Consider the following 14,900-nt stretch of genomic DNA (forward strand, 5'->3'; position numbering starts at 1 on the left):
AGTTATAATTATAATCCCCTGAATAGTTAGAATCAAGAAAATGAGACGACTGATGCTTAAGTATGTTGAGCAGGTAGAATGGCCATTCTGAGTTGTTTGGCTGATTAAGAAAGCATCCAAGGACGAATAAACCTCAGTCCAAAATATTCAAACATTTTCATTCAGTTGCCTGGCAGGGGCTCACTGACACTATGCCCTTGATGGTTAAAACATAAATTTTTATGCATGTGTGAATGAACAACATCTAATTCTCATTTGGTAATGAAATATTTATTCTTCCTTTAAAACCAGACAGAGCAGTGGCAGTCATGAAGCAGACACTGTCAAATTCAGAGCTGTTCAAATATCAGTTGCCATACGTCCTACATGAGAAACAACTCACAAACTTTCATATCAGCCAAAAGAAATCAGCACCAACACCCACTTTCTCAGTTCCAGCAGTGGCAGGTTAGGGGAACAAACCAATGAGCTCTTGGAAGAAAGTGAGGGTGAGGATTCTCACTCTCAGAGCCTGAGAGTCAGTTTGAAAAGAACACAAGCAAGGCTGGTAGCTGATGCAAAAGCGCAAAGAGATGGCAGAGAGAGCATTTGTCTTGTTCCTGGGAGGAATCACCTGTGGGACTGCGGCTCCTACTGAAATTTGGGTGGTTCCCAGCACCTGTTAGGAAAGCACTGACCAGCTCAGGCAGAACAGTGAATGCTGCAAGTCACAGCTGTTCCTTCTGGATGCAAAGCATCGTTTGTTCCACCTGCAGAAGTAAAGGGCAGGGCTCTACCTGAGCCTGCAAGTTTTCATCTCTACTCAAGGCTCCACTTCCCATTGCTGCAGTACAACTCCTGACATGCTCTGGGGTGGATTTGCTCTCAGATCACAGCACTGCACTGTACTTTGCACAAGATGTTGGTACCTCCTTGTCAGAAGTTACACATGGCATCAATAGGTCATTTCTTAGGCTGAGTATTTTTGTGGAAGGAAATTAAACTGATATTCCTTTGCCTATTCTGGTTGTCTACTGAAAATGGAAAAAAAGTTAAGGTGTTAATTTATACCTAAAATCAGGAGAAGCTACCAACTCCTACTGCTGTAACTGACCATGTTAGCACTTCAGTCTAGACACACAAAATGGGGATGGAAACAGATTTTTCTTAACCAGTCATTGTCATTTCCCCTTTCATTGATCTAAAATGATGCTCATTTATAAACATCCATGTTGCTGAATCTATGTCCTTACTCTAATGAGAAAGCAGAATGATTTAGCATATTTTCTTCAGCTGCATTACTAATTTATACCTACACTGGGCAAAAGGTGGCTACAGGATAGCATCCTTTTAGCACCAGTTTTTAAAGATGCAAAGGAGGAGCTTGAACTTATACTTAAAAAAAGGCTTCTGTTACAGAACAGGTGTGCAAACCATTTCCAAAACAAAACAACACATAAAAGAAAATGGTTACTCCTTTACATGAATATATTGAAGAAGATTTTGATACCTACATAAGGCTCCAAAAATTCTTCCACAGAAATTAACTTGGAGAAGACAAACATTTCTCATTTTACCATAACCCTGTTTAGCCTAATTTGTGTTCATTGCTATGTGTTATCCAAGATTTTGCTTTACCCAGCTATTTATAATCATTACAAATATTCCACAATAAGGCTTTTTCCATAAGAGATTAATAGTATTTATATTATATTGAAAAAACTGAACATAAATTTGAATAATAATGAAATTAAATAGCATTTCCACTATTAAACTACCAGTTGTGGGCAGCAATTCACTTTTTACTTTTACTTGCCAGAGTTTCCTTGGGAAACATTAACTTGGTAATTGAAGGCCTTTATTACTTCAATAAAATATATTAAGCAATATCTATTAACTCTATAACTTAAAAGATAATTTAAACTCTGATTCTAGATATGTGAAAATTATTTCAAGAAACAGATGCAGGGTTCTGCTTTATACTGAATTTGCATAAGCTCATTGACTGCCCAGTTTCTGCTAAACAAATTGCCTAGATTTTTTTCCTTTCCCCAATACAATTTCCTTACTCTGGTGTGAGCCATCTGATATACTGTAGAACTTTAACCAAACCCCCACAACACCGTGGTGTGTTTAGTGAGGACATGAATGAGGGGATAAGTACACAGGCCCAAGACAGCAAAAGCTACAAAGACATAACATCAGTGTAAGCAAAGAGAAGACTCTTTAGTGAGGTTTCCCTCAGTTATTCTCACAGAATAACTACTGCTTCAGAACAACTCTCAATTTACTATCATATCCACAAATGACACAAATCCCAAAGTTAATGGCTGAATTCAGACATTTACATTTTAATAAGTGTGTGGCACAGGGCTATGTTCAAATCTGTGTCTCTAATCATGGTTTCTGTGCATAAAGAACACAAAAGTGTATGAGATTGCTGAGGTAAGAATGTTGAAAATGCCATCCTGGGTGAGTCCCTTAGTGCACATTAACAGTGAAAAGTCTTTATTGATGTTTTATTAGATAAAAATTTTCTATACATCATTAAACAAAATTCTTCACAAAAGACAAAGGTACACATTTTTATAAATATTTCAGTGAAAAAAACCCAAAGGCTTTACTTTGTAGTGTCCACCTGGCACCCAGACTAGAGATGAAGCAATTGTCTGAAGTATTCTGCTTGTTTTCTGGATTCTCTGCTTTAGTTCTTGAACATCAACAAGAAGAAAGCCAAAATTATTATATAAAAGCCGGCAGAGTGGATTCACATGATCATTGAAGTCTTTAGATTTTCAGAGCAGGGATTTTTAAGGATGCCAGTTTAAGAAACTGAGTTCTGCAACCTGTTATTGCACAGAGCACAGAAATGGAACTGGGAGAAAGTGAAGCGTGAACAGGCAGGCAGCTGGAGGTGACCTTCAGGAAGCTGGAAAGGACTGAATTACCAGGCAGGGATCCTCATTATCAGTGCATTTCTTTAGGCTGTCTCAGGCACATTTTCAACTGACTACTGAAAAGCACCATCCCAGGAAAAATATGGTAAAGAAACACATGATTACATGGTTAATAATCATATTTTGTAAGTAATCATATGCCTGTGGCAGTACCATGGACATGGCTCTCTTGACCCTGCTGCAGAAAACGGACCTATTTATTTCTTAAAGGGAAATAGGAAATACAAACACTCCAGTTTGATGCAGAGGCAAAGTCACTTTCTAAGACAAGGGAAAGAGAAGAGACATTAGGTAAACTAGACCCCAAAAAACTACCAGTATGTGTTTCTAGGATTGCTGTGGTACTGTATCTCTACAGTGTGATTTTCTTAATAGCAAACCTAATTCTACAATATTCTTCAAATACATGAAAACATGCAAACAAATGTGTTTGAATTCCCCCTCTGAAAGGACAGCAGTGCAGCAGGCTAGTTTTGATAGAACATTGGCTCATGTGTGAATATGAGGGAAAGAGATGCAAAAGCACTAAATTGCCAATCTGAAACTGGTACATGAGAGACTCAGCCATTCACAAGCATCAGGTTTCTTCTTTTCTCCTTGAAAAGCTATGCAGGGCTGCTCTTGCCAGATTAGCATAGCTATTTTGTTTCCATGACATTGCAAAAATCTTTCTCGTTTTCAGCTGTAGAAACAGAAGCAAGGAACTGTACTCGCCATTTGTTTGCAGATTTTTGCATAACAAGTGCTTTCTGCATGATTCCAGCTTTTACTGAGGGTTAGTCATTATTAAGCCTGATGGACATTCAGAGACATTTCCCCTCATCTAATGCAATAAAGATGGGCAGAAATTCAGAATCTCAGCTGCTTTTCTGACTAAGGGCTCACAAAGCAGTTAAGGAATCAAGTGACCATTAAATCCAGTACAGTACAAACTTGGAAAACAAATTTTCTCCTGATGAAAGACATTTGTTGTCATGGTGCCAACAGCACCACCTTAATCAGTCATTTAATTAGTGTAACTTTCAGCTCCATGGGATGGCTACTGAAGTAGGAAGTCTCAAGGTCCTGAGCAACCTACAGGCACAACATCCAGTGTTACCAGTTACAACTCAGTGATGCCAGTTTGCTTTGTGAGCAGCAGGACTACTGAAGTTTGCTTCATCTCCACAGCTGAGAGCTTTAACTGAAGCTTTGTCAAAGAACTCAGTCCCTGGTGGCTTCTCTGATGCCAAATCAGGTGCAATCTCACCCTGTGGTGTTCCCCTCGATAACGACACTTCATGGAGATCCTTTCCCCAGATACTGTCTACTAGGAATAAACTTGTTTAACTCTAAATTTTTAGTTTTACTAATTTTTACTGTTGCCTCAGAGAAATTTTACAGGAATTAGCCAACAGGAAGAGAAATGGATTGGTAGAGGTAATTAGAGAGATAGAAGACAGACATCGTCAATAATAATGGGAATTCATTAGTCTTTTTCCTTTAGGAGTCAGGCTAGAAACAGTGGAAAGCAGTACAATTCCTTTAGTGTTATGGACAATAATATCCAGCATGCATTGTTTAATTTTCTCTTGACTTGCTCTCAGCAAAATATCATCAGCTTGATTGCATCAGTCACTTGTATGACAAAATAAGCATCTACATCCAGCTATCAGTCAGTGGCTCTATAAAACAAAGCCTCATGCTTTCCAGTACACCACTCAATGTTAATTATTATTAACACAGGCTTTTTTCTAATTATTGGTCAGATTTCAAGATGGTCTGCCTCTGTACAGATGAGAATATTGGTGGCTTTATGATTACTTCCCTGACACAACACTATTCAGGCCCATGAAATGTACATTTATACAGCTTCCTATTTGTGTTGCTGAAAGCAGTGCCTCTGGATGTACCTAAAGAAAAGGATACTGTTGGAAGGTAAACACTCTTTTAATCCAGATGCTCAAGTGAGCTTTATGCTCTGATTGCAAAGACACTTCCCTCTCCACCAGTGAACTCAGAATGCTTAGGAACTGTGCAAAAAGTAGGAGGAGCTGTCAGTCTTTTTCTGAAACTAACTTTGAATGAGTCTTAGTTGGAAACAGAAGCAGCAGCCACCCTCCCCATGGAAGCTGAACTGAGTTTACAGCAGCCCCCATGCTGGCCCTCCAAGCCCATCTCAGAGCAAGCTAATTGTTCCCATGTTTTTGAAAGCCAAACCCTAACCCAAGCACCAATCCCATGTGGCCAATATCTCCAATTAAACTGATGCAAGGCATAGACAATTTCCTGGCTTTTCCTACGCTAGAGGAATACAAATGATTGAACTGCAATTTAGGAGATTCTATCCTTTTTGTTTTACCCTTGCAGTAGACTTAACTACCCAAATGCCTCCCCAGAAATCTGTATAGATCTGGTACTATCCCCTAAATTTAGGGAAGAGCATATTCAGTTAAACTGAAATTCTTAAAAATGCTTTTGCAGAAAGATCTAAGTGTAAGATAGGACTTACCACAACACCATTGACTTGTCCTGGCACAGAACTCTGAAGACAATGCTGTGTTCAGAATTAACAGAACTGTGTCATGTATCCATGCTGTGAAACAACCACAACAATAAAAAAACAGCTAATTCCAGAGTTAAAGTTAAGTGTGAGTTGTGGGCAGGTGCTATTACAGACAGGTTAAAAGTATTTAAAATCTGCAGTCTGTGTTGCATTCTTTGTGTCATTCCTTTTCTGAAAGCCAATTCTAAGATGCAGCTTTAAACCTAAGCAGAGACATTATGCAGGATACATTTTCCTAGTGCACACAAATGAAATGTTCTGACATCTTCCCTGCAGAAATATTCTCTGTGTGATGCACAGTCATTCCAAAGATAAAACTCACATTCAGCTCAGAAGGACTTTTCTGTCTGTACAAATGTATTTTTCTTGGCTAAAATGCACAAGCTTTGTAAGTGAAAACGAGTGTGCATGGTTCTAAAGAGGAAGATAGTTACAGTTAATTTAACTTAAAAGGAAAACTGAAAATAGTGCCACACTTATCAATAATGGTAAATCCATAGAACATCATCTATATATAATGTTAATTAGATAACATATGCCCTCAGTTTTAGCATAATCCTCTTTCATCACCATCCACTGCAATACTGTCAAACAGAAGTCTTAAAGTAGCACCATTTGTGCAACCAGCAGGGAAAAAGCTATTTGGAAGTTTTCACAGACCCTTAACAGACCCACTCTACTCTTGACCTTGACACATCAGTCTGTGCCACCCTCCTAAACTTGGCTCATGTCAGATTTGAATTGTTCTTCCAACTGCCAATTGAGTAAAATGACTTTCCAATTAAGTAAAACCTCAAATGTGTTATCTATGAAGTGACTGTGCTTCAGTGCATCCAGATGTACCAGATCTTCCACCTCTGCTGGCCACAAGGGAACACCTCCCAGACAGCAAGGCTGCCCCAAGGAAGGGCTAATTAGGAGAGCAGAGAACAAGATGCCCTTCGGAAGGAACACGGTTTCCTAACAGATCTTTGTGCCCATGACACTGCATCTCCCTGAATGATCTACCTGTTAGTACACATCAAAGGTCAGCTGGAAATCATGTTAAACATTTCTGCATGGAAACAACTGCAGTGGAGCAGATCGTCTGGCAGGTCCCAGCAGGACAGCTTCCTCCAGTGCAAGCTGTGTAATGGAACAACTGGAAGCTGCCTGCAGTGGCACAATCCAGCCCCCCTGCTCACTAATGCCCAGACAGAGGACACATTTACCTTTAAATACAGCACAGGCTGTTATGTTACCTGCAGGCAGACTCATCTCTGCCAAATACCACAGCATGGATTTGAAACAGAAGGTGTCAAAGGCACAGAGGGATTTGGTACAAACCCTACAGCCATTTCTGCCTTTCATTCTCTTCCAAGGCTGCACTAGGAAGATGTGGCAAACCAGAAAGCCAAGAGAATGGAAGAGATGAGTTTAATGTATTGCTTATAGGACATTTGGTGAACTAACAGGAAAATGCCTTCTCTCCCAAAACATTAGTTGTTATTTTTACCTGATAACGTCTATTAATATCCTGTCCCTGACTTAGGTCCTCTGTCCTCTAGATTTTTGTAAGACCATAATCAATATTTGGCAGCATCTTAAAATAAAGCATACAGTTTAGAAAATAAAATCTTTAGTCATCTCTGCAATGATTTCTGAACTTCTTTTTAAACCATGTCTTACTTAATGCATTTTAAAAGTAGCTGCTTCTATCCAGAGTGCCTTTACAAATGAAAAGTCAGACCAGCAATAAATTCCACAAATCTGTTTCTGAGCTACCTCAAACAAATGCAAGAATTGAATAATGAGTAACTTAATATTTTCACCCCCTTTCTTGATTCTTAGCTTGGAGGAGACAAAAGATTTCCAAGTTCCACAAGTACAGCTGGGAGGCAGGCACATGGGACACAGCTATGTAGTAAAATGGATGGAAGATGAAAATTATTCATTACAAATTTAGATACCTCTGTCAATTTAAATCACAGCTCACAAGTGCACATTCACAGCAGCTCATCAGTGGCACAGTTGGGTGAAGCCCACTCACCCTGATGGAAACATTTGAAACATTTCCTATTTGTGAGCAGTTACTGACCCCAGGGTTGTTTCTCAGCAGCCCTGAGCCATATGGTGGCACTTCGCAGGATATCATTCCATTAGTCACCACCTACCAAGGAGCAGCAGCTCAGGGAAACACATTCTGCAAGCTGGAATAACACCACTTCTTCCTATAGCAAGAGCAGTATCTCAGCTGCAGCAGGAGGACCCCAGGACAGCAAATAAGACTGAAAAATCTGAATGATTTTACTGCAGCTCTACGAAGAAGTCTTTTTAGACTTCCTTCAGCCTTCTGACGAGTGGTTAAAAAGGCACTCACTGCCTGGGGCATAAACTGTTTAATATTCACTAGAGAGAACACTTTACCCAGTTTGTTAAATATGGACATGACCACTGCAATGGAAAGGTTTTCATGAATTTGAGGAGGAAGAAGTTGGCAGTCAAACCCTGGCAAGTGATGTGGAAGCATCCAAGGGCAATTTGTCCTTTCCTTTGCATATAAGTGGCTTGCTGTACTCTCTTCTCACTTTCAGTGTTTTTCCTGAGGATATCGCACATCCATGCTGACACAAGCGCCTTTGAATGCAGTTTTACTGAGCCCAGGATCCCAGTTTCTCAGTCCTGCAAGTCACCTCAACTCCCATGAGCTTCATTAAGACCGGAACTTGCACTCATCTCTTGATGCCAGGAACCCAGGTGGAAGGAAATCTGGATGCAGGCATTATTCAATCCCTCCCAGCTACACAGCCATCCTTAAATGCCTGCAGGGCTGTAGTTAAAGATGGCAAATAGGCACAAGGAAACTCAGCAATCTCTGAAAGCAGAGTAACATCTGTGCCACTTTGAATATTTTCTGTGGTTTTTCTCTATTAAAAAGCCCATGTTGTCCCAGCTGAGATGATGAATGGATATGGACACTTGGAGAACAAGAGATCAAGACTCCAGCTCTGTGCCATGACGCCAGGAGGCTTTTGTGATTTAGGATTGTACTCAGGCTACTCAACACAAGGCCTCTCCTGGGTGCTGTGATTTCATTTGTAATGCCCCTAAAGAGCCAGAACTCAACAAGCTCAGGCACAGACCATCTCCATCACTGTCAGAACACCAGAGTTCTGAGGCCTGAGTTTTGAGGCAGGTGCTGTGTATGGTCTTTAAAGTTTTAAAGCTGCATGATATATAGTTTTCTGTAAAAGTTAACTTGCCATCGGAATGTCTGTAGCATCTTCCTCACTTTTGTACTACAACAAACTCAAACAGAGCATCCACACTGGAGGCCAAGGACACTTAGGAACCTGATTTACAAATTCTGTGCAGCGTGAGGTCAAGCAGATTGCGTATTCAGAAGCCAGAAAATAGCAGTAAATGCAAAAATAGAATTTACCCAACCAAAAAAAACCCCAAACCAACCACCCCTACTCTTGCCTTTATCAGGACTGGTATTTAGATAATAATCTGATATTCCCTGCCATGCTTTCGACTGCCACTGGATCAGTACCATATGTGAAGTCAGCTGAGATCCAGAGACATCTTCCTGCCTAGGGAAATTCAGCATTATGTTGTCTTTTTTCTCCCCTAATGAAATTCAACCATTTAGACTAATGTCTCACACATTCACTTGCTGAAATAGATCTGATAAATCCAAGCTTCTAATACAGCTTTGCCAGGTTCTGCTTCAGATTCTTCAACCATTGTCGCCAAGAGCTCAACCCACCTCTTTTTAGTTCCATTTTCCCCAGTGGCATTAAAGACATTTACTTCCATAGAGTGTTTTGTGCTGAATTTAGCTAAAAAGAATCCAGCTGTGACGGATTTGATATCTGTGACTACAATAGTTTAATTTCTCAATTACTACTTTGACTGAGCAGTTCCATGCACTAAAACTGTCAGGTTCACTATGGAGACATAAACAAAAGCTCTGCCAAAAATCTGACAGACTGATTATTTACACATTTTAAGAAATGCCTTGTCACAAGACCTCAGTTTGAAGATCTCAGACTTTGACTCTTAGCCCAAAGGGATCTCCTGCTGGCTTTACTTCTCAAAACAAATACAAATTCATAGGAACAGCTCTATTTCAAAAAATTGAGGTTTCCTTTAGCTGAAGTGCAGTATTACTTCCAGTTGACCATTGCAAGCTGTCTCTGCACACACATATAAGGGATCACTACCTGTTTGGGTGAAAATTCTGTTTTTCCCAGTGTTTTGCCCTTGTTTCCAACCATTGCTCTACAGTGTCCTGGTGCCACAGGTGCCTGAAATACTGCACAGGAAGCCTGTAAACCACATCACCTCACAGGTGTGTTCTCACCTGTGATCTCCAGGAATCTGACAAGATTAACACAGGGCTGCTCAGAACCTGGAGCAAGACCGAGAGGGCAGATTCTGTTTGCAGTGATACTTAAAGCTGGGAATCTGGTCTGCAAGGGTTTCTGGAATTCTTGCACAGAGCAGCTGGCTAGTGCCTCATGGGGTACCCGTCACTCACAGATGCCATGGAGACCTCAACACCACAAGTAACTGGGTGGGAGCGAGGGCTGTCAGGAAATGGGGTCTCTATGGAATGTAATCCAACCAATACTCTGTCCCTTTGGAGGGAAGCACAGTGGGGCACGGAAACAGAAGGATAGCACTATTTACTAAATCACAGCAGTAACATCCTGGGTTTTCTTTCTTGCCCAGTCTCTGAACCAGACTGAAATATGCTGTTTGCAAGAGCTGATGAAATCCAGGCTCCAGATGGGACAGCTACAAGCTGATGTGTCTGAAAAATAATTTTGTACTAGAAAATGCTTATCTTTTGATATTTCAACAAGGGGACACATATATGGTGTGAATTTACATTAGGATCAAATCCAGGGTCCTACCTGCACTCACATCAACAGCCCCTGACTTACATGGACAGAATGCCAGTGTTTGTTTAGTCCTGTGTGCAGGAAAGCCACCAGTTGCTGGCAGGTGATACTGAGGGGCATCTGTGTTCAGGTGTTAAACTCCCTGCTTTACCCTGAGCACCTCTGAACTGCACCTGAATTCCAGGGTTTGTTCTTGTGTGTGTACTAAGAAAAGCTTTTTTTAAGCTACTTGTCAGCAATCTTACAGCACCCCTAATGGTTTACAACACCAGCAAACTGAAGGCAAATCTCTCATCTTTGACAAGCAACCAACTAGCACCTTATTTTGTACCATTATATTCAAAGCCTTGTAGAAAGAAGTAGTCACACATTCATTTCGGTCTCTGGATTCTCATATAAAGATTTTTAATATATTTTGTTTGAAAAATGTGACAAAACCCAATTAAATGTATTTGCTTCTAGCTTCAGCAACAAAGAAATGATGTGCCATTTTTTCTAAGCTTGCTGGTGAGCAGACATGTAGTTTCACAAAATAAAATTTAGTCCAAATAAAACAACTCAAGCAGAAAAATAATTTATAAGCTTATCCTCCTCTAATGAGAAAAGAAAAAGATGGAAACACACATTTTTGGCAGCATAACAACATTAGCTGGAGAACATTAAATAATTAGTTGGCAGTGGTGAGCCTTTGATTCAACTTCTTTGCTGTGAACAAGTCTTGCATTGCAAAGCAGGTTTGTAAAATTTATCAGCATTTTCACATAATTTTTTTTCTTATATTGAGTATCTCCAAATTAGCTGGGCCCTCTGGAATGCTGCTGCATACTGGCAAAATGAAAAGTGGAGGCTTTCAAGAAACACAAAGGAGAGTTAAACACCCAAGTCCTGACCTTCAGGATGACTTTCAATGGGAACCAAGTATTTAACTACTATTTATGTAGGAAAAAGAAAATTTAACACTTCAAGCACAGCTTTAAGAGATACCTACCTGCAGGTGTGTCCAGGTGCCCAGACCATGGACATAAAGTCAACTCCAATCCCCTCCCCAGCTGCTTGTCCCATCTCTGGCTTTTACTGCAGCAAGATACCACATATAAGCATATTCTAATGCTTTCCTGACAAAACAATCAGTTAAATAAAAGCATAGTTCTTGTTATTCCAATGGATTTGTGTTACAAAGTAGTGTCATTGAGATTTGCATGGCATCACATCCAAGAGGAAACTGCCTCCAACAGGGAATAGTGACAGCAGATGGACCGTGCTAGAAAAGAATCTTTTCAACCTGGCCCAGAAAGAAGCACGCACAAATACAGCTTTATTTATGCACTGCTGCTTCCAGACCAGGGGAATGAGCAGCTCCAGGAATATTCCTTGCAAGGCAATCAGAAGCGGGTGCAGAATGGTCAAACAACCTCCCAGTCTGAAAACTGGAGAGCTTCAGATACTCATGAAAGGAAAAGAGGGCCCTGTTCCCTTCAATCTACAGCTCCTTCCCCTTCACTGCTGTGAAAGTCACAGCAACCTCTATGACAAGAAAATATTGAAAGCTGAATTCACAGCTCCCCTTCAGAACAGCATCAAAATTTATACTTTTTGCTTGTTCTCTAGGTCTACTTATATTTTCAATTCAGGACCATTGAGATTTTGTGTGGTGATTTTAAAATGCCTGCTTTGCATTATGCATTGTGGTGATAGTTCTTTACATTTTGCAACAAAAAGCCAAAAGCCTCTCCAGCAGTTCTATTAATAAAAAATCCTTACAAGTAATACAGCTGATCTGATAGCTTCACTAAGATGAAGGAAGCAAGCCAGCCTTCCAAACAAGATTTGGAAGGAAGCCTATAAATAGTCTGAACATTCATCCATTCAGCTGCTCCCCTTCTCCCTCCCTGCAATTCCATCCCATGGAGTTGTCCTGTGTCCATACCAGGCATAATGCCTTTCAAATAGTTCTGGTTACTTCTCACTCTCAGACTCCTCAGCCACATCTCAGTTAATCTTCCTGCATAGGAGTTGTCCTTAAAAGCGTCAGACCTAGAGGAGCATGGCAGGGAAGTGTGCAGAGAGTTGATGACAGTGCACTCCCTCAGACAAAAGCCAGTCCTGTTCTGAAATGTTCTGTGTTGAGAAAACAAAGATTATTTCCAATGTGCTCCCTTATCACAGACCCTGAAGCAATTCCTGGTTATGTCAAAATATCCCTCTGTCTCAGAATAGAGGCAAAAATGCAATAGGTTTTCATTTGCAAAATCTCAACTAAGCAATAACAAAAAAATCCATACTGAAAGCAGTCCAGCACTACAGTCACAGAACTGCTACTTATTAGGGTTTTATATGGTTTCAATGATAAAGTAGCTTCACTTCATGAAGAAAACAGCTCTCAAAGCATGAGTATAGGAATTAGATGTCATGACGAAAATATTCATAAACTGTTAAATATCAAAGGATTTACCTCAGCTTCATAGGATTCCCCAATTCCCCAAACAATCAAAACAAAATTCTAATAATAAAAAGGAAAATTAACTATGATTTGGCTCATTTAAGTCTGTAATTTGACTGCTATGCACCTATTTTCCCCCTTTGGTCTTGTCAATTTAATAGCTTCACTTATGCAAGACTTGTGCTAGGATTTGTAGTTGGTTGGGTGAAAGTACCTTACGTGAGGGCATGAGGTAACAGCCTGAGGAACAGAGAATGCTGCCATAAATTTAGTTACACTTAGGCAGCTCTAATTTAAAGGCTCTCTGAGCCCAAGATGTATAATCCCTTTTGAATGAAACAAACTCTCATCTAGAGGAATCCAGGAAACCACTCTAAGTACAATGTCCAGAGAAGGCCTTTCTGAAATTAGCAGAAAGCTATTTCTGTCAAAGGAAAAAGTAGGGGACAGCTTTTTGTGATTCACTAAATTACCTGTAAATCTAGTTCTCTTTGGCATTGAGATTAGTGCAAAAGAAGACAGATTTTTTTTCTTTTTCATATGAATCAGTGATTTAACTCTCTACAGGAACACCTTTCTCCCCCACAGGAAGTAGGTTTCCCCCTCCACAAGATTCCTTCTGTCGGCATTAGCCTTGATCAGTACAGTGCAGTCACCTGTTTTATGAATTATATATTTCCCAGCAGGAAATAATGGGAAATGGAAAACTTTCTCGGGGAAAAGAAAAAGGGAGGATAACAATTCAGCTTTTTCAGTAACAGTGATGAAATTTGTAATGAAGACCAGCTGCCAGTGAATTATTTTATTATCAGACAGATCAATTGAATGCACCTTAAGTTCCACACACGTTGTTATTTATATCCACAGCCTGTCAGTGCGTGGTTAATTCCCACTGAGAGGGGAAGGTGATTTACTGGTGGCTGTGCACAGCTGCAGAGCCAGGAATGGAAGTGTTGACTCTCCCATGACTTTAAACAACCCCTCCACTGAAGGACTCTGTAGGCTTGAAGGTCAGGCACACACACAATGCAGTAACATCAGGACAACAGTTCCCCAAAGTTACAGGAACAGCTGTAGGTGTGCAGCAATGAAAGAGAGCTAAAAACCACTGGAATGTTTATCCAGGAGAGCCTTACACTGTACTGCTGGAAGAGCAGTAGTAGGCTGGCAGGATGGCATCAAATGAGAAGGATTTATTTAGGCAGGTTAGGAGGGCAGAATCAGGCCCACAGAAGGATGCAAGCAAAAATATTACAAGGTTGCATTTCAATGGTGTCATAATTTCATGTATAACTGAAAGGAAATTTAGTGTCTATAGAACCATAGAAAAACTTTGTACAGAATGTGTGAGTCAGTGCTGCAATTGAGAGCCAAGATACAGCAAAAACAATCCAAGAGAGTCAGTCTGAATTAATCGCTGGGGTGCACAGAAGCTGGGCCAGCTGTGCTATTTCCTAACTGTAAGACACAATAGCTGGCTGATTATTCAGCTTGTTTGTACAAATATGATGAACTGTTTTAAAATAAAAATAAGACAGCATTTTTACTACGCAAATCCAAGAACAAGGCAACCCAGGCCACTTTTCCATATGCAAGATGCTACTCAAAAGCAAAAGAAAGCCAGCAGAAAAAGGGAAATCAAGGAAACTCCAATAAGAAGTACCTACGACAAGTGACTCTTTAGAGGGCTGTTGGCACTTATTGTCACTGGTGATATAAATCTACATGTACTCTTGCTAGGACAGTAAATTAGAGCAGTTTCAACACAAGAAAGACAGGTTTTAAGGCAACCTCCCAGTGGAACAAGTAACCTAATTAGTTTAAAGATGAAGCCTGGTAGAGTTATGAATGGTATAGGCCACAATCTCCCACAAGGAACTGGATTTAACCACACAAGAATCCCTGTTTGGTCCTGCATTGCTAAGTGAGAGGGGACCAATTTCTTATGTGTCTGTAGGTGCTTTGGCTGTTACTCAAGCCTTACACAAAAGTCACAGAACAGTAACAATACAGGTTTATATGAGGCTGGCTGAGTGGCAAGGCCCTTCTGGGAAGCTGGGCAGGGACAGTTCTGAACTGGAAAAAAT

The sequence above is a fragment of the Pseudopodoces humilis genome, chromosome 11 (assembly GCF_049639895.1).
Source record: "Pseudopodoces humilis isolate 2021_Gansu_Grassland_sample_001 chromosome 11, ASM4963989v1, whole genome shotgun sequence".
Lineage (NCBI taxonomy): Eukaryota > Metazoa > Chordata > Aves > Passeriformes > Paridae > Pseudopodoces > Pseudopodoces humilis.